The sequence below is a fragment of the Ranitomeya variabilis genome, chromosome 4, assembly GCF_051348905.1.
Source record: "Ranitomeya variabilis isolate aRanVar5 chromosome 4, aRanVar5.hap1, whole genome shotgun sequence".
Lineage (NCBI taxonomy): Eukaryota > Metazoa > Chordata > Amphibia > Anura > Dendrobatidae > Ranitomeya > Ranitomeya variabilis.
In genome coordinates, this window is record NC_135235.1 from 205,357,784 (window position 1) to 205,384,506 (window position 26,723).

At 42.7% G+C, this 26,723-nt stretch overlaps 1 protein-coding gene and 1 long non-coding RNA gene across 2 annotated transcripts in view; one reads left to right on the top strand and one right to left on the bottom strand.

Annotated features, from left to right (window-relative positions):
- Nucleotides 1-26,723, bottom strand: part of LOC143770264 (protein kinase C and casein kinase substrate in neurons protein 1-like) — a 41,943-nt gene that overhangs the window by 14,649 nt on the left and 571 nt on the right. The gene's annotated exons all lie outside the window — the stretch shown is intronic.
- Nucleotides 1-26,723, top strand: part of LOC143770265 (uncharacterized) — a 45,007-nt gene that overhangs the window by 912 nt on the left and 17,372 nt on the right. Inside the window, exon 2 of the long non-coding RNA XR_013214585.1 lies at nucleotides 9,646-9,770. This is a non-coding gene — a long non-coding RNA (uncharacterized LOC143770265). The remainder of the gene's footprint in view (nucleotides 1-9,645; nucleotides 9,771-26,723) is intronic.

A 26,723-nucleotide genomic window follows, 5' to 3' on the forward strand; every position in this document is an offset into this window, starting at 1 on the left:
CTATCTAATATTGTATGTAGTTTACAGAGCTGCAACTCATCTGCAAAGACAGAGTTAAAGGGGTTGTCCAGATAAAAATAAGCCATGTATATCCAAGATGTACCCCAACTTCAGATATCAGTCCAGGTCCTGGGCCACTTTTGCCCCTCTATTTGACCCATGACAGTGTTTCCTGTGTTGTGATATCATCAGTGCAGAATGTGAAGGGGGCTGTCTGACCAGCTCACTTCAAAAGCTATGACAGATGTTTTGTGGTACCAGCCCATTTTGTTGAAGAGAAAATTGTCATTTATTTCTAGGGGGCATAACTTTAGAATGGAGGGGTATAGAAACTATAGAATAGCTGCTGCGATTGGAGCTAGCTCTGATTTCAGCATTTTAAGTGGCTGCAGTAAATTGTGACAGTGGCATTTAAAGAGAACATTTCACTGGATTTTTTTCATTGAAACTGACTACCACCTCAAATTGTCACCTTTTCACTGATTCTGCAACAGTTTGTCTTTTTCTTCTCCACTCCTCCATTCTAAAGTTATGCCCCCATAAATGTCATCCCTTCAAATCAAATGGACAAATAGCACAGGACGTCTCTGTGAGCGTTTTGCTTCTTTGACTCTAGCCAATCAAAACATGGCCAGAGACACACCCAGTTAATTGAAGGAAAAATGTGCTGCTTGTTTCTGGGGGCATAACTTTGGAATGGAGGGGCACAGAAAAAAAAGGAAAACGGTTCCAGAATCAATGGATCAGCGGCAACTGGAATAGCTACCCAGTTTAAATTAAAAGAACCCCTTTAAAGGGGTGGTCCAATGATAGATGGGAGATCTGACTGTTATGACCTAGCCATTCTCCTCTAGGTGCTGTGTTCCACCATGTGATGCGCCTGTTGGCCCAATTCTACTCTCCGATAGCAGCATGGTCAGCCCATCAATGTTTAGTGATTGATGGGAGTCACAACAGTTGCACCACCACTGATCAATAGTATATCCCAGCGTCATGCAGTTAGTGTCCGCCCTGAAACAACCCCTATCACTAGATTAATATACGTGGTCTGAAACCCAGCTCCGGAGAATAATACCGACTCGGACCAATCCCAGCAGCTTCTTCTCAAGTGGTTTTCTAAGTCTGCAATGTATGACAGGTTGTGGAAAGTGGATCCTACAAGTATCCATTCTTCTAAAACCACCCGAAATTCCTCTGTCACAGGAGAAGGCGTTGGATGAATTTCCTACATTTAATAAAGACAAATATTTCTCTCTGGAATTTCACCATCGGGATTATACGACATAAAACCCTGGACAGAAATACCGCATACTACATTATTATAAATCCAGCTCGTCCAGTATGGACATTGTGTCTCAGAGTTTTTACAGAGTTTTTGTAGCAGAAACTCTCCAAATCCACCTCAAAAACTTAGAGTTTCCACTCAGTTTCTGCTCCAAAAACTCAGCAAAAAAAACTTGGTGCGAACACAATTTAAGGATATGTTCACACCACATCTTTTCCAGGAGGATACCTCCGGGAACCCGCCTGAAAAATGCACGGAATAATCAATAAAAAGAAGGTACATATCAAATCAATGTCACTTCAGTTACAAGTCCATTCTTCTGGCATCTTCTGCTTGGAAGCCACTACTATTATAGCCCTAAGAATATATTCACACTAAGCATTTTTTCCATGCAGCAAAATAAATGAGATTTCTAAAATCTCATTTTAATGGTGCGTTTTTTTACCCTTTTCGTTTTTGATATACATATTTACTTTTTAAATTTTTTTTTAAAGTACCCCAGAATTCCGATATTAGCCCAGGACAGCGCTCACTTATCTTCATCAATACTGCAGACTTATAGTATAGACTAGATGGTGGGCCGATTCTAACGCATCGGGTATTCTAGAATATGTAGGTATGTTTATAGCAGCCACATAGTATATAGCACAGGCTACGTAGTATATAGGAGCCATGTAGTATATAGCAGACAAATACTACGTGGCCTGTGCTATATACTATGTGGCTGCTATATACATACATACGTACATATTGTAGAATACCCGATGCGTTAATACAGGCCACGCAATATATAACAGTGGCCACGCAGTATATAACACAGCCCAAATAGTATATAACACAGCCCACGCAGTATATAGCAGCCGGGCAGTATATAACACAGGCGACGTAGTATATAACACAGGCCATGCAGTATATAACAGTGGCAACGTACTATATAGCACAGGCCATGCAGTACATAACACAGCCCACATAGTATCTAACACTGGCCACGTAGTATATAGCAGCCACGCGGTATATAACGCAGCCCATGCGGTATATAACACTGCCCACGCGGTATATAATACTGCCCACGTAGTATATAACACTGGCCACGTAGCATATAGCAGCCACGCGGTATATAACGCAGCCCACGCGGTATATAACACTGCCCACGCGGCATATAACACTGCCCACTTAGTATATAACACTACACACGTAGTATATAACACTGCCCATGTAGTATATAGCAGCCCACGTGGTATATAGCGCAGCCCATGTGGTATATAACACTGCCCATGCGGTATAGAACAGCCACGTAGTATATAACACTAGCCACTTAGTATATAGCAGCCATGCTGTATATAACGCAGCCTACGCGGTATATAGCACTGCCCACGAGGTATATAACACTGCCCACGTAGTATATAACACTGGCCACGTGGTATATAACACTGCCCACGTAGTATATAACACTGGCCATGTAGTATATAGCAGCCACGCTGTATATAACACAGCCCACGTGCTATATAACACTGCCCATGTAGTGTGGGCACATATCCGTGTTAAAAAAAGATAATTAAAACAAAAAATAGTTATATACTCACCCCCTGGGATCCAGCGAAGTTGTCCCTATGCGCGCGGCTGCCGCCATCTTCTGTTCCCAGGATGCATTGCGAAATTACCCAGATGACTTAGCGGTTTCGCGAGACCGCTAAGTCTTCTGGGTAATTTCGCAAAGCATCTCTGGTAACGGAAGATGGCGGCAGCCGCGAGCGCATCGTCGGACTACGGAGGGTGAGTATAGCAGGTTTTTTATTATTTTTAACATTAGATGTTTTTACTATTGACGCTGCATAGGCAGCATCAATAGTAAAAAGTTGGGGACACACAGGGTTAACAGCAGCGGTAACGTTACCCGCGGCATAGCGCAGTACGTTACCGCTGGCATTAACCCTGTGTGAGCGGTGAGGGGAGTATGCGGGCGCCGGGCACTGACTGCAGGGAGTATGGAGCGGACACAGGGCACTGACTGCAGGGGAGTAGGGAGGGATTAATCAGACTGTGCCCGTCGCTGATTGGTCGCGGCAGCCATGACAGGCAGCTGGCGAGACCAATCAGTGACGCGGGATTTCCGTGACGGAAGTTACAGACAGAAAGATGGAAGTACCCCTTAGACCAGAGGTGTCAAACTGCATTCCTCGAGGGCCGCAAACAGGTCATGTTTTCAGGATTTCCTTGTATTGCACAGGTGATAATTTAATCACCTGCATAGAATGATTCCAGCACCTTGTGGAATGCTAAGGAAATCTTGAAAACACTCATGGTTTGAGGCCCTCGAGGAATGCAGTTTGACACCCCTGCCTTAGACAATTATATATATAGACTAGATGGTGGCCCGATTCTAACGCATCGGGTATTCTAGAATATGCATGTCCACGTAGTATATTGCATAGCCCACGTAGTATATAGCACAGCCCACGTAGTATATTGCACAGCCCGCGTAGTATATTGCACAGCCCACATAGTATATTGCCCAACCACGTAGTATATTGCCCAGCCACGTAGTATATTGCCCAGTTACGTAGTATATTGCCCAGTGACGTAGTATGTTGCCCAGCCACGTAGTATATTGCCCAGTTACGTAGTATATTGCCCAGTGACGTAGTATATTGCCCAGCCACGTAGTATATTGCCCAGCCACGTAGTATATTGCCCAGTTACGTAGTATATTGCCCAGTGACGTAGTATACAGCACAGAGCCAAGTAGTATATTGCACAGCGACATAGTATACAGCACAGAGCCACGTAGTATATTGCACAGCGACGTAGTATACAGCACAGAGCCACGTAGTATATTGCCCAGCTATGTAGTATATTGCCCAGCCACGTATGTCACAGGTTAAAAAATAAAAAATAAACATATACTCACCTTCTGAGGGCCCCTTGTAGTTCTGTCGCCTGTGTGCGGTGCAGGCGGCAGCTTCCGGTCCCAGGGTGTGATGACGTCACGGTCACATGAACGTGACGTCATGGAAGGTCCTTCTCGTCATGGAAGATCCTTGCCACCGGAACCTGCCGCTTGCATGGAGCGGTCACCGGAGCGTCGTGAGGAGCGGGAAAGGCGGCGTAGGTGAGTATATAATGATTTTTTATTTTTTTTATTATTTTTAACATTAGATCTTTTTACTATTGATGCTGCATAGGCAGCATCAATAGTAAAAACTTGGTGACACAGGGTTAATAGCGGCGGTAACGGATTGAGTTACCCGCGGCATAACGCGGTCCGTTACCGCCGGCATTAACCCTGTGTGAGCGGTGACTGGAGGGGAGTATGGAGTGGGCGCCGGGCACTGACTGCAGGGGAGTAGGGAGGGACTAATCGGACCTTGGCCGTCGCTGATTGGTCACGGCAGCCATGACAGGCAGCTGGCGAGACCAATCAGCGACTTGGATTCCATGAGAGACAGAGGCCGCGACCAATGAATATCCGTGACAGACAGAAAGAAAGACAGACAGAAGGACAGACAGAAAGACGGAAGTGACCCTTAGACAATTATATAGTAGATTGTAGGTTATAATCCTTGTAGACTGGAATACCCCTTTAAATCATAACTTTCCGGCTGCAGCCACCACTAGAGGGAGCCTGTGAGATAGCTGCATACATGGGAGTACGCAGTGAGCTCGTGAGCTCCCTCTAGTGGTGACTGCCAACAGAAAATTTTAATTATTTTATGCTATAATTATGCAGGAAATTTGGAACTTTGTACCAGAAAAACTGATCTCCAAACATTGAATTGTTATATTGAGATATTAAGCAGCATCAAATGCACAAAAGGTGTAAAAGTAAAAGTTTAACATCTTACAAATCACTGGAACCAGACAACGACGTCAGTTAGTCCTTACACAGATATTAGCATATGAAACAATGTGTTATCTGTGGATGCGTATTTATCTGACAATATTCGGGTCTATGAAAAGTTGGGTGGCAGCCCGTACAGGAACTGTCATGGCTGCTATTATTGTATGTCCCCCAGCATCTGTGGGAGACTGAATATTGGGACTTCAGTAAGAAGTGACCTCTTGTAAGTGCAGGAAATGTGCAGACGAGTGATCAGCATGAGAGCCGCTGCGGGAACAGAGGGGAGATTGTCCACATGCACCAAATCTATCCGAGCACATGATCCCAGCGCCACATCCCGAGGCTGGCCTCAATTTCCCCCTGAAAGGACCGGCTAGATATTACATAGATTAAAGCCTAAAACAAATACATATGTTCCACATGCAAGTATGTGATGTCTGATAGAGTCACATCTGCTGTCCGGGGCCAAGGCCGGGAAATTATCAATGAAAACAGTCTAGAAAATGAGGACAAGTCTATTCATCTATCTATTCTATGTATCTATCAGATATCTATCCATGTAGTTATTTATCCATCCCTCCATCTATGTATCCATCCATTCATCTCTACATATATCTATTCATCCATTTCTCTACCTAGCTCCATCCATTATCTATCATCTATATATTATTTATCTATTATCTATTATCTATCTGTTATCTATCATCTATCTATTATCCATCTATTATCTATCTATCTATTATCTATCAATCTATTATCTATTATCCATCTATTATCTATCTATCTATTTATAATCTATCATCTATCTATTATCCATCTATTTATCTGTTATCTGTTTGTAATGACGCTATATAATGTATGAGTTTCACTTTTTGTATTGAAGAACTAAAATAAATTAACTTTTTGATGATATTCTAATTTAGTGAGAAGCGCCTGTATATCTATTATCTATCCATCTATTATCTATCTATTTCTCCGTCCATAAATTTTTCTCTGACAGTTGCCGCTGTATCTTGTACACAGTATGTCAGGTCTTTGCACTTTTGGGAAGCTGCACACCCCTGCTCTACTTTTCATTGGTCACTAGAGGCTCATGAATCGTGGATCTGGGACCGTTTCCAGCCTGGAGTGGCAGATTCCTGGAGCAGATCTCCTGGCTGTATGGAGCATTCCCCACCTCCCCATACAGCACATTCAGTCGTGTCACTGCAGCAATGTGTTGTATGTTGGCAGGTAGAGCGCTGGCTGCTTACGTATTTTCCATGCAGAACTAATAGTCATAAAGTTTGGGGTCTGCAACTAATTGCCTTGGCAGATGTCTGAGCTATGACCTGTTCTGCCGGATTCCAGGCCGAGCATCTGATGTTGGCCCCTCAGTCCCGGCTATGTAAGCTGCTCGCAGACACTGTGTGGAGACAGGCATGTGGTCACTCCATGGTGGCTGCAGCTCTTTCCACCGCACCCATTACTCCAACAGTTGCAAAAAATTAGTAATTGAGTCATGTAATCTCCATAGAGAGGCAAGAGAGTGAAATCACTGTACACTGGAATGAACCTTTTGGTGGTAATGAAAGGGGAACATGGGCAGGTCTATCATCGGGCCTGACCTGCCTATATACCTCTACCATCAGACCTGACCTGCCTATATACCTCTAGCATCGGGCCTGACCTGTCTATATACCTCTACCATCGGGCCTGACCTGCCTATATACCTCTACCATCAGGCCTGACCTGCCTATATACCTCTACCATCGAGCCTGACCTGTCTAGATACCTCTACTATCGGGCCTGACCTGCCTATATACCTCTACCATCAGGCCTGACCTGTCTATATACCTCTACCATCGGGCCTGACCTTCCTATATACCTCTACCATCGGGCCTGACCTGTCTATATACCTCTACCATCAGGCCTAACCTGCCTATATACCTCTACCATCAGGCCTGACCTGTCTATATACCTCTACCATCTGGTCTGACCTGCCTATAGATGCCTCTACCATAGGGCCTGACCTGCCTATATACCTCTACCATCAGGCCTGACCTGTCTATATAACTCTACCATCAGGCCTGACCTGCCTATATACCTCTACCATCGGGCCTGACCTGCCTATATACCTCTAACATCAGGCCTGACCTGCCTATATACCTCTACCATCGGGCCTGACCTGTCTATATACCTCTACCATCAGGCCTGACCTGTCTATATACATCTACCATCTGGTCTAACCTGCCTGTATACCTCTACCATCGGGCCTGATCTGTCTATATACCTCTACCATCAGGCCTGACCTGTCTATATACATCTACCATCTGGTCTGACCTGCCTGTATACCTCTACCATCGGGCCTGACCTGCTGTCTATATACAATACCTCTACCATCCGGTCTGACCTGCCTATATACCTCTACCATCCGGTCTAACCGGCCTATAGATGCCTCTACCATCGAGGCTAGAGAACTTGAAACCTCCATTGGTGTCTACGTCTGATCCACAAACACATTCCCACCATCTCTGTGCAGGATGCTGAATGTCGGCTGGTGGATATCATATGACCTGCAGGCTTTAAGACAATTGCATCTTCTTAATCAGAGATGACTTAATCAGAGATGACTTACAGTCATATGAAAAAGTTTGGGCACCCCTATCAATCTTAAGCTTAATGTTTTATAAAAATGGTTTATTTTGCAACAGCTATTTCACTTTCATATATCTAATAACTGTTGGACACAGTAATGCTTCTGCCTTGAAATGAGGTTTATTGTACTAACAGAAAATGTGCAATCTGCATTCAAACAAAATTTGACAGGTGCATAAGTATGGGCACCCTTATCATTTTCTTGTTTTAAATACTCCTACCTACTTTTTACTGACTTACTAAAGCACTTTTTTGGTTTTGTAACCTCATTGAGTTTTGAACTTCATAGCTAGGTGTATGCAATCATGAGAAAAGCTACTTAAAGTGGCCACTTGCAAGTTGTTCTCCTGTTTGAATCTCCTCTGAAGAGTGGCATCATGGGCTCCTCAAAACAACTGTCAAATGATCTGAAAACAAAGATTATTCAACATAGTTGTTCAGGGGAAGGATACAAAAAGCTGTCTCAGAGATTTAACCTGTCAATTTCCACTGTGAGGAACATACTAAGGAAATGGAAAAACACAGGTACAGTTCTTGTTAAGGCCAGAAGTGGCAGGCCAAGAAAAACATCAGAAAGGCAGAGAAGAAGAATGGTGAGATCAGTCAAGGACCATCCTCAGACCATCTCCAGAGAGCTGCAGCATCAACTTGCTGCAGAGGGTGTCACTGTGCATCGGTCAACTATACAACGCACTGTGTTTTTTTGCCGCCATGCATAACGCCTTCTTGTATGACCAAACAACTCAATCTTGGTTTCATCAGTCCACAGGACCTTCTTCCAAAAAGAAATTGGCTTCTCCAAATGTGCTTTTGCATACCTCAGCCGACTCTGTTTGTGGCGTGCTTGCAGAAACTGCTTCTTTCGCATCACTCTCCCATACAGCTTCTCCTTGTGCAAAGTGCGTTGTATAGTTGACCGATGCACAGTGACACCATCTGCAGCAAGTTGATGCTGCAGCTCTCTGGAGGTGGTCTGAGGATTGTCCTTGACTGATCTCACCATTCTTCTTCTCTGCCTTTCTGATGTTTTTCTTGGCCTTCCACTTCTGGCCTTAACAAGAACTGTACCTGTGTTCTTCCATTTCCTTACCATGTTCCTCACAGTGGAAATTGACAGGTTAAATCTCTGAGACAGCTTTTTGTATCCTTCCCCTGAACAACTATGTTGAATAATCTTTGTTTTCAGATCATTTGACAGTTGTTTTGAGGAGCCCATGATGCCACTCTTCAGAGGAGATTCAAACAGGAGAACAACTTGCAAGTGGCCACTTTAAGTAGCTTTTCTCATGATTGCATACACCGGGCTATGAAGTTCAAAGCTCAATGAGGTTACAAAACCAAAAAAAGTGCTTTAGTAAGTCAGTAAAAAGTAGGTAGGAGTATTTAAAACAAGAAAATGATAAGGGTGCCCATACTTATGCACCTGTCAAATTTTGTTTGAATGCAGATTGCACATTTTCTGTTAGTACAATAAACCTCATTTCAAGGCAGAAACATTACTGTGTCCAACATTTATTAGATATATGAAACTGAAATAGCTGTAGCAAAAAAAAAACATTTTTATAAAACATTAAGCTTAAGATTAATAGGGGTGCCCAAACTTTTTCATATGACTGTATGTTCTACCACCTGGTGATCGGATGGCCAAAATTGGTGGAAACATTGTTAATGTCAAAATGTGCATTTCTAGTTTTATGGAGGAGAAATATTGGTGCAGAATAGTGTATCTTTAAGCTGAAAATCACTTTAATAATTGGGTTCCATTAAAAATGTTGCACCATTTGACTCCTATAGCTTCCAGAACTAGGTAACTGGGAATCTGTCAGTGAGCTCATCCCTACTATCCAATAGGAAAGTTTGTAACTCTTATCTTTTTGTTTTTTAGCTGATTTATGACCACAGACCACATCAAAGTTGAATGTTATGGGGAGGAAAGAACCTGTAAAAGCCAAACTATTTAATGCAATCTAACTGCAAAAATTATTTGAGTCAAAAATACATGCATATACGGTAAGTAAAAAAAAAATATCCCCAGAAGTGGACAACCCATTTAATAATTCCTTTTAAAGGGGCGTTTGGACCCCCTCATGTACTAGAACCTGGATGCTCCTGCTATCTCTTCACCCCCTGTAAGCTTACACCCCTGAATTACTATAAAAAAATCAGAAGTTAAAATTACTAAGAAAAGGAATGAAGAGTCTTAAAAGGAGAAGTGCTGGAACATTTCCTCTATAACTAGGTTAATCTTTACTCCGCGGAAATTCGTGGAATGTAGCGTTGGTGTCTGTGCACAAGGTCGTGCCAATGACGTGGAGCTTGCAATGGGTTTCCAGGCTGGCAGCTCGGAAACATCTGTACACTCAGGTATGGAAGACTATAGAAGATTGGAGATGAGCAACAGGCATAAAATAAGGACATGGGATAATGATGGAGTAGAATAACGCACACAGGGATATCGCTATAGTGGAATAACGCACAGTGATATCACTATAGCGGAATAACGCACACAGGGTATCGCTGTTGTGGAATAACGCACACAGGGATATCACTATAGTGGTATAACGCACACAGTGATATCACTATAGTGGAATAACACACACAGTGATATCACTATAATGGAATAACGCACACAGGGTATCGCTATTGTGGAATAACGCACACAGGGATATCACTATAGTGGAATAACGCACACAGTGATATCACTATAGTGGAATAACGCACACAGGGTATCGCTATTGTGGAATAACGCACACAGGGATATCGCTATAGTGGAATAACACACACAGTGATATCACTATAGTGGAATAACACACACAGGGTATCGCTATTGTGGAATAACGCCCACAGTGATATCACTATAGTGGAATAACGCACACAGCGATATCACTACAGCGGAATAACGTACACAGATATCGCTATAGTGGAATAACGCACACGGTATCGCTATAGTGGAATAACGCACACAGGGTATCGCTATAATGGAAAATGGGAAAAGCATCAACTTTTTGGAGCATGTGCAACTGAAAAAGCGGATTGGGGCGACGGATCCGCTGAAATGACGGTCGCGACGGATCCGTCGCCCATAGGCGGCCATTCTATGGAATGGCGGACGCGACGGATCCGTCGCGAACCGCCATTTCGGCGCAGACAAAAAACGTTATAATGTCCGTCAATGTGTAGACAACGTCCGCCAAATTTCGAAGGATCCGTCGCATGGCGGATGGAACAGACGACCATCCGCCACAATCCGTCACTAATGCATGTCTATGGGAAAATAGCGGATCCGCCAAAAAAAAATGGCGGATCCGCTATTTGAGGAAAATGGCGGTTTCAGACTGACGCCAAAAGACTGAAGTGTGAAAGAGGCCTAAGGAATATATATATTAACTCACTCAGGCTTGGAGAGATATTTATGGAACCCATTATAAATAAATCTGGCACCTTGTTGGGAGCCGGCGTCCGGTGCTGTAATAATAATTGCACGTGGATGTAAACCGGTGACGGCAGACGCTGCCATTAGTATACAGAGTCTATACATTGTCTAAATAGGATCTCTGAATACACGTAAGGCCTGACGTTCTTTCACTCATCTACACTAATAGTAACTTTTTGTGAAAACGTACAAAAATATAATTATTAGGAGTGAATGCTTATCATTGGTATGACATCTTGTATAGCGAGACCTCTCCACAAATACCACCTCTATATCCAGACCAGATTAAAATTCCCTGTAACAGATTTGAGGTTCCACTGTATGTTAGGTACATCGACAATCTTCTTTGGTCAACTCCATTTTGTACACAGTAAGCTGTCAATTAATATTCGACGGGGGCACAGAATATCATATTTCACAACTATGCAGCCCTTACAAAGTAATTTTTCTCCCATTGAAACCCCTAGATTGCCCTTTCATTGCCCTCATAAAGTATTATGTCAATCATAGTATCCCCCCCACCCCCGATACACAGTATGATACCTCCACAGTGAATTCCTCCACACTCACGGTATGAGGACTTTACTGTACCCTCTACCCCAGCAAAGTATTGTGACCTCAACACAGGATTCCTCAACTGTGATCAACACACAGCCCTCAATACAGTATAATGGCCCCACACCCCTCCATTCAGTATGATGGCCCCAACATAACCATCCACAATGTATAATGGCCCCACTAGCCCTCCAAACAGTATTATGACCCCATCCATCCCTGCAAACAGCATACTGGCCCCTACACAGCCCTCTACACAGCATGATGGACCCCACAAAAACCTTCACACTGTATAATTGCTTGCATACAGTATAATGGCCCCCACATAGCCTTCCATATAGCACAATGGCCCCATATATTCCTCCATATAGTATTATGGGCCCCACATACTCCTCCATACAGTATAATGGGACCCACATATTCTTCCATACAGTATAATGGGACCCACATAATCCTCCATACAGTATAATGGGAACCACATAATCCTCCATACAGTATAATGGACCCCAGACAGTCCTCCATACAGTATAATGTGCCCCACATATGTCTTCATACAGTATAATGATCCCCAGAAAGTCCTCCGTACAGTATAATGGGCCCCACATATTCCTCCATTCAGTATAATGGGCCCCACATATTCCTTTGTACAGTATAATGGACCCCACACATTCCTCCATACAGTATAATGGGACCCACATATTCCTCCATACAGTATAATCGGACCCACATAATCCTTCATACAATATAATGGGACCCAGACAATCCTCCATACAGTATAATGGACCCACATAGTCCTCCATACATTATTATGGGCCACATATATTTGTACATTAATTATTATGGGTCCCATATAGTCGTGAATACATTATTATGGACTCCACATTAAAAATACTCAACTCTCCCCATTCCCCATTGCTCCGGTCTCTGCAGCACATCTTCTGACCCTCTCCACTGCTCGGCACAGAAGGTGCACTGTAGTGACATAATCGCGCCCTTTGCACTGAGACATCACAGAGCTCAGACGCAGAAGGGGAACTTGCACACAATTATTGACGGCATTTAGCCGGTGTGACATCTGTGACCTGCCCTTCCTATGACTGCTTCTCTCTGCAGGCGGCGCCACACTCTTGTTGCATGCAACAATTGAAGTTCTGTGTCCTCTAGGACATTTAATTCCGTCCGTGTTTGAGAGTCCAAAGTGTTAACTTTTGTCAGTGTTTGCTTCTTCCCTTTTGGCTAGCAAGCTATTTAAGCTCCTAAAAGCCTGCTGTCCACTGCCAGTTATAATTTGACTAGCTCCAGTGAATGTCTTAGAATCCTGGTTTTGCTTCCCAGTTGACATTCCTGATTTTGACCACTCTCCTGCCCTACGATTTTGTCCCTGCACTGACCTCCTGATATTGACCCAGCTACCAGACCATTTTTTCTTGCCAGCTCGCACCACCAAAAAGCAGCTAACTACCCTGCCTAGAGGTCCCTGTGTAAGTCCAGATCCCTGTATAGGGGTTAAAGGTTGAAGGACAAGGCATCCCCTTGGATCTGGAAGAAGAAGTAGCTAGCACCAAACATATTTGTGGTAGCCTTCTTTAGAGGTGGCAGGTGACCACAAACAGTGCCTGCGTTACAGCTAAGAGGTTGTTCCAAACATCTTGGAGGACTAACCACAGATTCTCATTGGATGTCACTTGTGCAAATCCTTCAGTTTCTTCATGTCATCCCAGACAGACTAGATTTCCCCTTATCTGGCTAAATGTGAAAGAGACCTGGGGATATCCTGGTCTCCAGAGAAGCAAACTAGAATCCTTATTTTAGAACATAATACCCCTCTTGTCCGGATACAAAGATACTAATTACAAATTATTAACTAAGTAGTGGAGAAAATGTTCCCACGTGCACGGCATCTCGTTGGCGCTGCGACACTGGGGAGGTTACCCTATTCCACACATTTTGGTCTTGCCCCTTATCCTTAGACTATTGGAGAAAGATGCACAGGATTTAGATTGAAGGGAATTTAGGAAGGAGATTTCAAGAGGACCCAGCTTTAATACTCCTCCATCACAGCAACATTCCTATTAAAAGTTTGTGCCACTCTTTATTGAACCTTTACTTAATGGAACCAAATCTTGTATCCCCGTGTCCTGGAAATCTACTACCACTCCCACAATCCCTAATTAGTTTGCTCGGTTGAACGAGAATTATTGCAAGACTCCTCGCCTTTCCCTCAGTCAATCCTAATTCCATTTCTTTCTTCAATTTCTAAGATGCTTATAGATGGGAGATACGGTACGTACGCCCTTTGTTTGCCACCGGCGCTGATTGACTAAGGTTTTTCCGACTAGGTTTCAAGAGTTCGGGGGAATATTTTTTCCTAACATCGATTGTTTCGATCATTTTTAAAGTTGGAGAGCAATTAGAGAAGTAAATATTAAAATATTATTGATTGTCTGCCTCTTGATCGGCCAGTTGTTGTTGCCGTTTGTCATCTTGTTTTGCATGTCTTGGAAAATTCTACAAAATATTTCATGCCAAAAAAAAAGCGACTCCACTCCACCCCGCTGCTCCAGCGACTTCAATCCCCCGCTGTTCCAACGACAACTCTTTCCAGTGATGTTTCAGCAACACTTCTCTATCGCTGATGGCATGACTTCAGCGCACATGACCACTGCAACCAGTTAATGAGCTCAGCAGCTCTGCCAATGTAAAGACACTCTTTGTGGAAGCTCTCCACTGGCCAAGAGAGATCCTGAGCAGAGGACCCCTATAAATTTTCCAATAGGGTATGAAAATGTTTATATGGAAACCATAAAACCCATTTAAATAGCAATTCGATGATACAGAATTTTGGAAAATGCTTCCTTTTTCCTGGGCGGTGTTTTTATAGTAACAAACAGGGCTTTGGAGATTTCAAGATTCTATAATATTATTTTCCTGCGATAAAACAAAGCCGTTCTGCTTAGATTAATTTTAGGTAATTGCCATTTAGGCAGTTGTCTGCCATGTTCCTTTAACTATGGAGTTCCGCTTTGAAACAAAATGCATTACAGCCGTCACGTCTGACGTTCTGCAGACGGCTCCATGTGATGATAATCCGAATTGCAGATTCATTTAGAAACCTTTTTCAGGGATCGGCCAAATTTATTGCACAGGATGTTGGACAATGAGCCCGTTGAATGATTGCAGCTGCAGGTAGTTTGGAGAAAGCTCTGTGAAAGCTACCGTAATTGCTTAGCGTTGAAGAAGCCCCACGGAGGGGCAATGCAGATCTATGAAAGTGGCTGGTGTGACTTCTGGAGAAACGCAGGCTGCATCAGGGGGTAGCTTCCCAGAGACCCACAGCTGAACTATAAGAAGGCAGAAGCCATCAGACACTTTGGGCACAACTTGACTATCGGTGGACTAATGGAACAGTGCACGTGTCAGATGCCCAAACGGGGTATTTATGGGCAAGCTTTTGTTCCCACTCGCTTTGGATTCCTACAGACAATTCGTGTCCCACTCATTCGTGTACATCACACTCACTTTAGTGCTGGAGACCTCTTCTTTTTCTGAGTCCAGGCATCCATCTTCTGGAACCAGGGCAGCAATTAATCCTGGAGACGCAAGGTTCATAAAAACAAAAAACTTGTACTTGGTGAATTGCAGTATTTACAGTCAGGTATAAAGGATAAGGCCCAAAGGTTGTCATCTTTCCCACAGGAACCGGATACAACTTCAGCCCTGGTTCTCGGGATAGGTATAACGTCCCTCTCACTGGCTTCTCTAGCCCTAAGGAGTCTTCTCCAACATTAGCAGTATATTTGAATTGCATTACCTTCCGCCCAATGGAGTCCATCTTTCCCTGTACCTTCACAGGCTGAGTGTGCCCCAGGCCAATAGACGGAATCACACAAAAGGGTATTTTCGGCATTCCACTGCCCGAGTATTAGGCCCATGCTGTCCCTAGCAACCTCTTGACTTAGGGTACCGTCACACATTGAAATTTTCATCGCAGCGTCGTATAATCATCGCTCCAGCGTCGTAGACTGCGGTCACACGTTGCAATCACGGCGCTGGAGCGATGCCGAAGTCCCCGGGTAAGCGCGGCCCTGCGCTTAGTTACCCGATGTTTACCCTGGTTACAAGCGAAGACATCGCTGGATCGCTGTCACACACAACGATCCAGCGATGTCAGCGGGTGATCAAGCGACAAAAGAAAGTTCCAAACGATCTGCTACGACGTACGATTCTCAGCAGGGTGTCTGATCGCAGTAGCGTGTCAGACACAGCGATATCGTAACGATATCGCTAGAACGTCACGAATCGTAACGTCGTAGCGATGGAAATTTCAATGTGTGACGGTACCCTTAGGCCTGCTAATTCACATTCTAACTGTCCCTGTCACTTCCTAGATTTGCCACTAACTCTCAGCTCCCCCCTCCCAAACTGGGCCGGCCATTACAGTTAACCCTGTCTAAGCTAACTGCAGCCCCAGTGGGTATCATCCTTTTAGAACATACAATACATAAATATTAAATGCATTTAACCCTTGGAGTGTCAGGGAGCAAACCACCAGCCCCCACCACTGCTACACACGGTTTACAACTCTTTGTAAGGTTAGTTTAAGGGTAAAAATGTAAAAGTGCTTGTAAGAACAAGCAACTTTGCAATTTACGCCTCAGTAAAAAAAAATAACTCTATTCTTAAAAATGTAGGGATTTTTATTTTATAGTTTACTGTTTGTTGCCTAGTTACCGGCCACCTCCGAATTTCCAAGTCAAGGTGCTTGCAAGTGCTGCTCTGAAGCTGGCTGGGTTTCTGAATCTAGACAGGTTCTGTTCCCTGCACTCCTCCGATGCAGCAGAGGCAAAACTGCATTTAATAGCAGCGTGGAATAGAGCACAGTTCAGACTAGCGGCACCACCATGCTGCTGGTTATGCTTCTGTTCTCTGTAACTCCAAGGGAACATCAGCCCATAGAAATGGCTTTTTATGCTGTTCCCTAGTATTTCTTAGTAGCATGGGATGAGTAGAGTTAAAGGGAGCAGTGCACGCTGGCAGACGATCATGGAAACTTCGGAAAAGTATAGATAGAATCGGTTTTAGCTGTTCTGTTTGAGAGATTATTTCTCGCTCTGACACTTCTCCAGTTTGTGTGATGTCCCCTGGGTGGGATCTTTTAGCAACTATGGAAGGGGGCCAAGGACTACCGCAATCCTCCACTGTTCTGTTATAATGCCACCACCATGAGCCGACATTGTGACCACAGAAATCTGTGTTACACTTATAAATCCAAGAGGAAAGGGGAATTCTGTGCAAAAAAAAAGACCTAAAAATTCCTATGGATTTTCATACGAGAAGCGTCCTTCCATGGAGTTCAAGGAAAGTAGCGGTATTGCTACTCCTTTTGTGGCTTCTTCACAGGCTCCTTAATGGCACAGTACTGAGTTTTTTGCAAATCTACACCATTCTGCAAGCCTCGGGCTTGAGTGAAGATTCATAATAACATATGACTGCAGAATCCGACTACACATTGTTTGTTTGTAGTCTGTAACCATGGAGACTCATAAGTCTTCATAGAAACTGCAGTCACAAAAAAAATAAGATTATTTCAAAACTTCTGGCAAAGTTGATTCATTATAGATGCACTGAAGAACTTAAAAAAAAAAAGAATGAACATACTCTATAAATTGGATTTGACTTTTAAAGAATTATTATTTAAAGAGGAACTAAACTTTCATTTTTTTAAATACCGTAATTTTGTCCAAGTTATAAAACTTGGCAAATCGCTTTATTAAAAAGATTTGACTTCATTTATGTGAAAAAAAAATTGGCTTCCAAACCCTGCTACTCCCCTTATCGGGCCTGCCATCAGGACATACTCCTTTGGAGTACAGATGATGGCAGTGAAATGGTGAGTACCTACTTCTCAATAAGGGCTCATGCAGATTTCCATGGATCTGGACCGGCTACGGGTCTCCAGACCGAAGCATTAGAGCTTCCTATATTTCCAGGCCATTTATATGGATTTTTTTTTTTTCAGGAATGAAAACAAATTTTCTAATGAAGTGATATGCAAAGTTTCAAAACTTTCTATGCTGGATAAAGTTGTAATAAATAAAAGTTTACGTACTCTTTAAAAGACATTATCACTTCTTGGTCCTCCATTACTACCAGTCTTAGTTCTATTCATGTGCACATGGTTGTGGTGTAAGTTGAGAGGGGCAATAAATGCAGCATAGTACTCGTAGCATGCTATGTATAGATCACAGCACATGAGGGTACAGCGGACCCTCCCTGGCATGTACCAGCGCACAATCCGAGCAGAGTAGTAACATTTATGGAGCAGAACGCGCTACTGGGCAAATAATGTCTTCTGCACACACATCATACTTTACAAGATGGGATTCTTATAGATTTCATAACATTTCTCCTTGCGGAGAGCGACATGTTAAGTCTGACATGCCAAGATGAGGAGACATTTAAGCTGCAATTCTAATCTGCAATAAAGAGGACTAGAACTCTAGTGCCACCTTTTGGAAGTAGCAATCCTAAAAGTCAATATCGACCCTCTAACAAGCCTTGGCAAGGCTCGCTATAGGGTCAATATTGACTTTTAGGATTGTTACTTCCAGTAGGTGGCACTAGAGTTCGAATCCTCTTCCTCGCTGAAAAGACAATTTGCATATTTCCCAGAGGAGCATTGCAAGGCTTAAAAGTCTCCTCACCTTGGCATGTCAGGCTTGACATGTCACTCTCCGCAAGGAGAAATGTTAACCCTTGGATCCCTCTTTTAGATGGAGCATAGAGACGGTGGTCCTTCTGATATTAAATTAATACAGTTTGTACAAAATAAGAAATTGACAACTTTAAAGTATGTTCACATGTAGCATTTTTGAGGTGGATTTTTTTTTGTTTCAAAAAACAAAAGTGCTAGCAGGAAAAATGCTGCGCACAGTGCACGCGTTTTTTTCGTGCATTTTTCATGTGTTTTTGCAGGCTTTTCTAATTATGTTTCCTATATAATTGAATGGGTGAAAAATGTTGCAAAAACGCGGAAAGAATTAACATGCTCTGGATTTTAAAAAAATGCCCAGCAGCCCAAAAAATGCAAGGTAAAAAAATGTAACATGTGAATTAATTTTTTTTCTTTTTTTAATAACCAATCTAGTTTGCTCGGACTATAAAATACAGGGTTTCAACTGCACAAAAAAAGCACATTGAAAAAAAAATTGCCAGAATCCTCTGCGCCTGTTCTGATCATTGCGGCATGATGCATGAGGGATGTATAATCCAATCGTTACTGCTACACTCATACCAAATGGTGGTAAAGGAGGGAGAAGTGCAGTGGATCCCGGGCGCTGCCGCTGACAAAGATTATTCCAGGTGTTAAGTATAAAAAAGTTACAATTTATTGCTACGTGTTTCGCAGTGGAACTTACTGCTTCCTCAAGCATATGACACCTGAGGAAGGAGTAAGTTCTAATGCGAAACGCTTTGCAATAAATTGGACTTTTTTTTATACTGCCTGGATTAACACTACGCACCGGAAACTTCAAGGGAGCAATACTTTCCATGTGTCAACTCTTTCTGCTGTGGTCTCCCCTTTATTTAGGAGCCTACCGGACGCTCCAGGAGAGCTGACGAATAAAGTCCCAACAAACTACGCTCTGGACCTGTGTGAGCATGTTATAAAGGGGGGAAAAAAATTGATCTTTTTTGGGTGGAAAAAGTTATATGATAATTCCCCAAAAATAAGTCCACCCAAAAAAGACCATTTTTGGAAAATTATGAAACCTCCATATACACTGTGTTCCAAATTATTCTGCACAAAGAGTTTAGGAGTGATAAGGTTAGAATTTTTTTGTTTGTCACTTATATTCATTGATGGTGATGTGTGTCAGGGCTCTTTATATCACTGAAAGCAATTGCAGATACCTGTGCACATTAGTTTGGCAGGTGTGTCCAAATAAAGACAAGACTTCTTAAGAAGGCTGTTCCACATTATTAAGCAGACTACATTTTTTGTCAAAATGGGAAAGAAAAAGGATGTGTCGGCTGCTGAGAAGCAACAAATTGTGGAGTATTTAGGTCAAGGCATGACTACAATGAACATTGCCAAGACACTTCATCGTGATCATCGCACAATCAAGAAGTATGTAGCTGATTCCCAGCACACACATGTGCGTGCTGATAAGGAAAAATTGAGGACTCTTTCCAACAGGCAATTGCGTAAGGTTAAAAGAGCAGCTGCAAAAATGCCTTGTCATAGCAGCAGACAAGGTTTTGAAGCTGCTGGTGCCTCCAACGTCCCCAGAACAACAAGATGCAGGGTCCTTCAGAGGTTTGCAGCTGTGCGTAAGCCATCCTGTCGACCACCTCTATCCACTGCACACAAGTAGAAACGGCTCCAGTGGGCCAAACGATACATGAAGACTGACTTCCAAACTGTTTTGTTCACCGATGAGTGCCGTGCAACGCTCGATAGTCCAGATGGATGGAGTGGAGAATGGCTGGTTGATGGACACCCCTTGAAAACACAGCTAAGGCGCCAACAAGGAGGAGGTGGAGTAATGTTTTGGGCTGGAATCATGGGGAGAGAGATTGTCGGCCCCTTTATGATCCCTGAAGGGGTAAAGATGAACTCCATAATCTATGTGGAGTTTCTAAAACAACACTTCCTGCCATGGTTCAAGAGGAAGAACCGTGCTTTCCGCAGCAAGATAATTTTCATGCATGATAATGCACCGTCTCATGCTGCAAAAAACACATCTGCATCTCTGGCTGCTATGGGCATAAAAGAGGACAAACTTATGGTGTGGCCACCATCTTCCCCTGACCTCCACCCCATTGAGAACCTCTGAAGCATCATCAAAAGGAGTGTCTATGATGGCGGGAGGCAGTTCACATCTAAGCAACAGCTCTGGGAGGGTATCCTGTCCACATGCAAAACAATTGAAGCAGAAACCATCCAAAAACTGACAAATTCAATGGACGAGAGAGTTCAGAAGCTTCTTTCGAACAAGGGGTCCTATGTGCAAATGTAGCATCACCTAGAATAAAGTTTTCACTTGAAAACTGTTTGATTTCATTTTGTAATAAGCTGATAATGCTCAAAACTTCACAATTGACCATTTTTTTGTTCAAAATAAAATAAAAAAGGTTGAAAACTCTGCTGTGCATAATAATTTGGAACATGCATTTTGAGTGTTTATTATTTTAAAAAAGATACTGTTTTCATAGGCAGTTTGTTCCAAAACATTGAAATTATACTAGAATAGTAGATGACTGGAAAATAACAATGACTGCAATTCAGATAGGTAATTTAGAGAAAATATGAGGAAATATTATTTGCATAATAATTTGGAACACAGTGTACAATGGCCCACAATAAAATCACCAAAAATCAACAGATTATTAGATCCTAGCATGTCAAGCCGCTCTGGATTCCACCGACTTCAGCCAAATGAATTAGTAGTCATTTGGGAGGCACAGTATGAAGACCATATCGCTCTTCTGGACCAACCAGAAAAATGGCTGACCCCATTACTAACGCATCTTTTTTGAGTTGGGGCAAAAAGATGGAGGCAACGTGCACCCTCGAGGATAGTTTGGATCCACGGCTGAAAACCTCGAAAGACTCTTTTCAGACATCTGTACTAATAGTGTACGCGTCTTTTCCTTTCTTGTTTCCCAGAAGCTTTTTCATATTTTCCTCTTTGTGATGGTAACTATTCTTTGTCACAGTTTGCTTTTGCTTTTTAACTTTTCTCCAGTTAATTTTTTTTTTCCATCCAGCACTTAATCCATCATCCCAATGGAATCGCCTGTCCTACATTCACAGCTGTGCAGAAATACAGAAAAATCCACTTTTATGACAATAATAGGCCTTTGGCTCCATCTTTACTGAGCTCGGAGCAGACAGGCAGAGAGGTAAATGGAGAATAGAAATTGTCTGTCACTTCTCTTGCAGCTGAGGAGGTGCGAAAAGAAAGGTCTTTCCTTATAAAATCTACTTTTTTCTTCTCTGTTCAAAGCCCGGAGTCTTGGGTTCTTGGATGTTCACATGCTTCCGAAGGGGGGCATGAAACGAGATGGGAGAAGTTATCTTGTGTGCAAAAATCCCTTTATTTCCTGGCAACAATACAGACAGAAGGAGAGGAGGGTTGCTTCTGGCAAGCGGGTACTGTATCTCTGTAGCACTTCTTTGGAGCCATTGAAATAAAGTCAAAGACCTCTCCGCGTGATCTCTGTCTAATGGGATGCCTCAGCGTATGTTGCCTGGAGTCGAATCCAAGCGGTGCCCTTTTTCTCTCCACCGGACTTACATTTTGCAATCGTTTTGTCATCATTGGTCTTATGTGTGGCTGTCTGGAACGAATTTCACTGCGTACTATTGGCTAACTAGTACCATAGGATCGATGCACGATAAGAGCAAATTACAAAAAGCCGCCTTCAACCCAATCTCTCCAAGAGCAAGGAGACCTTCCACCTCCACCTTGGTAAAGTGGTACGAAAATTGGGAGGACTGCAATCCAATCGGCCAATTTCACAATGTTTTAAGCCAAAAATGGCACAAACAACAGCCCCACAATTTAACTTTCTGGCTTAGAGAGTACCTGTCCCTGGGTTGGAAGTGGCCAATTTGTTGCTCTTATTTTGTTCCCCCTACTCCCCTGAATATTACATTTTTTTTTTCTTTTTAAAATCCACCATATGGTTCCAGAGATATGGGACTTTTTTGCTTAGTTGACACTTTTATGGTCTTTTCCAATGGGGCATTGCAGTCTAAAGACACACCCCAGAGGATCTGTGAGTCACACCCCCTTAGTAAAAAGGCCCATATCTCTGGAACCGTATGGAGGATTTTGAAAAGAAAAAAAAGGCATACTAAAGGAAACAGCTAGAATAAAATAAGAGGGAAAACTGACCACTTTTGACCTGGTGATAGGTCCTGTCCTCTTTAATGACAGACAAGATGTGCAAGTTTTAAATCTGGAGCATTTTACCAAAGCGGTTTTTAGTTTAAGCATATGAAACTTCAGCTTCAATAAATCTCCCTTCTTAGTGTTGTAATTTCTGACAACTCTCTTGTATGCATTGAGATGTTGCAGAGCTACTGTTGGCAATGATCTGTGAACTCAATACATCAGTATCGGTTGCACAAGTCTCCCCGGTGGTTTGCCACTAGGGGTATGTCGGCAGTGGCGTAGCTTGAAGCTCATGTGCCTCAATACAAAATCTCCAAAAGGCGCCCAACAATCAAGGGTCTTTAGTGGGATTGGTCTTCTCATATAGACCATTTTCACACACCCCCAATGGCATCAGGGTGTGACCGTAACCACTGTACCTACCATAGCTATGGCTCCCTGTACTGGTTCGCAGTCTCTGGATGTTAGCAAGAATGTTTGTTAATTCACTAATAGAAATCAGAGATTTTGCAAATGGCAGACAGCAAAATACACAAAGGGGCCCATTTATCAAGACTGCCGTGTTGTGCGTCAGTCTTGATCCAAGGAGTGCTGGAGGAAAATGTACCAAATTAATAAAGAGGCATGCAATTTTTATCTTTCAGATGCCATATGCAAGTGTCAGAAATCGACTCCAGACATGAATTTCAAGTACATTTCTGTCTTATTTGTGTCACTTTGACACATTTTTGGGATCTGATGCAAAAACTTTCAACATTTCAAATAGTTTTCCGCTAGATTTCTGCAACAAAGTTTTTGATGACTTGGCTTGAAAATGTAAATGCAAAGTTTCAGACCTACATATAGTGTATAGGGGTTCACACTCTTTGGATACACGTGGCACAGGGTTTTATATCAAAACAGCATGTCATTTACTGTCCATCATAACCTTTACAGCTCTAAAATTAAAATAGCCTTCCTTCAGGATCGATGGATAACAAACGGTCCTTTTTTTCAGGCAAAATGAAACAACATATGTAGCAACGTCGCCGATCTCGCGATTCCAAGCAGCAGCTCGAATTTGTATTAAATGTGGTCACCAAACAAACACCTCTCTGTTTGGTTCTAGAACATCTCTTGTTGAAGAGCAGACTATCCAGCAGCTCGGCCTTTCTCTAGTTACAACACACTCCACTCTGCTGAGCTAACCCAGTTGCTGTTAATAGACCTGTAAACCCCGGACTGGATAATAAGATCAACTTTTCCCAGCCAGATACTTTTGGTTACTCACAAAACCAGGACCAAAAATCCAGCCACATTAAGCCCTCACAGTAACCTAATGTTATTGGTACAGCTTACATGTCTACCATACAGGACATTACCTCCTGCCTTCCATCAAGTGATATAAAGTTATTACGCCCCATTCAACACTGTATTTTAGTCCATGTTTTGGCCTATATAACTTTCATATAGTATGTTTTTGATTCTCAACAAATTCATCCAAGAATTTGTGCCTTTTTAGAGTGAATTTTCCGATTCTTACGTCAATTTGGCTTTTCCAGATGTTTCAGACCGATTCATCAAAAGCGGCTTTTTAGAAACGTTGCAAAATATTTTTATGCAAATGTATTCTAATCCTCCTTTCCTTGGAGTAATTTTTTTTTCTGCATTCCCAAATTTTTGTGTGCAAATTTTGGGACATTTTGTGGAGACTTTTTGTTTTGCTCTTAAATACAAAAATAAAGACTATTTTTTTTTTAACTGGATAAAAGAAAAATAACACACACTGGCGCTCACCACACTTGTGGGCAAAAAGGCTGGTGACAGTGAGAATGGATGATGGACTGTACACCCCTAGCTGCTGGGATCACTAAACAGGATCTGTGCCTATCCTGGAAGAGAATAAAGAATTGTCACAAAAAACGAGGTGATGCCACGCTCAGGGGTTAATTGCTACGTGATACTGGACGGCGTGTGGCCGGTAGCCGGGTCCTAATTAGTGCCCGGAATGGAGATATAAATATATATCCTTTATAAGGAGTGGATAAATCCTAAGTGGAATGTCTAGAACATGCGTGCATATACATATACACATAAATACTGTGTTGCAGGAAGGTTCTTACCCAACATGTAGATGCGCCTGAAGTCCCAATGTGTCAGCCCGGAAGGCTGCCCGATCCGGCAATGGCTAATTGCTGTTGCGGCGTATGCGGGGAATAAGGGAGAAGGAGGGTATGCTGCAGCTGACGCGATACCTTGGAGCCCCGGCCGAAGGCGTCCCTGGTAACCGCGAGGAAAAGATGGCTGCTGGCGCCGGCTCGCGCGTGCCTAAACTGTGACGTCACAAGAGGTACGGAGCGGCGTTGGGGCCAAAAAAGGAATGACTAACCAACGCGTTTCGAAGGTGCTCGGCCTTCTTCATCAGGGTTTTTCTTTTTACTTTGCACAAAATTCATGCGCCGCTTTGAAGAATTTGAAAACGCCAATGAATAGCTCATGATAACAAAGAAAAGTGACTTTAGGAAAACTGCAAACATTTACATAAACCAGAAAACTTCTTTTTTGAGGTTTTACCCCTCTCCCTCCTCCCAAAAAAAAAATCCTCTCTAGCCACTTGATTGGGCACATGTTGACCCTGGAGTATCACAGCACATGTGATAATTTCCATGCTGTCAGCTGTCTGCTTCCAGGGGATCTTGGTGGTGACATTTTGTGAATTTCGGACTTTACTTCTATTGGATTACATGTTTGTAAAATGAAGCGCCACACCCTATTTATGTCATTTGTCTTTGCTGCACAGACTATTTTTTTTCTTGCTAGGGCTCAGGAAAATACCGTCCTTTGTCTGACTACTGTACGCGGACATAAAATGCTAACTCCGAGACTGGACAACTCCGGCACATGAAAATTCCCACTTCATATCTGCCAAGAGCCCAGGGCCATGACAAGACCTACTTTACAGTGGGTGAAAACAACTTAACTCTTCCGTCATCACTCTCTACTGTGCCTTCTAAACATGTTTGGTGTTCGAATATGTTTTTCCCATTTGTGTGTTTCGGTATGCCGTGTATTTTTTAACCATTTTTCATTATTTATTTATTTTTAACAATTTTTGAACCGGACGTTGGATCGTTTTCTCTTTTGCACATCACTCGATACCGGACAAGCACCGGCATTAACGCACTGATGTAAAAGTTATAAAACTTTTTGCAACTCACATATGTGCGACACTTGTGCTGACTTCATGCCACGAGAAGCATCAGGAGCTTGTGCAAAAAAAAAAAAAATAAGGCAACAAATAAAGAATCTGCCAAAAGTTAGGAAATCCTCTTGTCATGTGACTCTAGCCCGATAATGTTGGGTTACAGAAAGGTGGAGTACTTATTTTCCCAATTTTTTTTCCTCCCAGTACAAAAGCCATCGACAGAGGTGGATGGCGGAAGCTTACTCCCATTCAGAACACGTGCATGCTCAGTTGAGGAGAGGGGGCTGAAAGCAACGGTGAGCATGGCCACCTTTACTGCAGCCTATCCCATAGACATTGGTTCAGACAGGCTGCCATAAATAAAACATTGTCTTCTTCAGAGTAGTAACAGGATATTGGAATTAATGAATTGAAATTATTTTGGAAATTTTCATAACTTTTAGTGATCCAATAATTAAACTTTTGGAGCGTAAAACGGGAAAAAATCTCCTTTAGGTCATCTTCGTTCTTTATTTTGCTATACATTTTCCGTATCTCCCATAGAAATGAATGGAAGTTCATAAGTTCCGCACATCTCTCAGACAAGTTTTCAAATCTAGATGGGATTACTCCTTTAATATGAAGATTTATTTCGACTCTCGTCTCATACGCCAGTATTAAACCAATAGGAGTTGGGCTAAGATGTGCCAATTAGGAGCTGCGCACCTCTTTATAAATTTGGCACATGTGTGTTCCAATTTCCATCCAAAGTTTTGATCGATTTGTCAGGCGGTTGGCCGAATATTTAAGCGATTTACTGTCCTGTCTCCTGAGGTCTTAGGATTTTTATGAATGAAGCTTGTAGCTATAGAATTACAATCAATTTACAACGTTTAGCTAGTAAA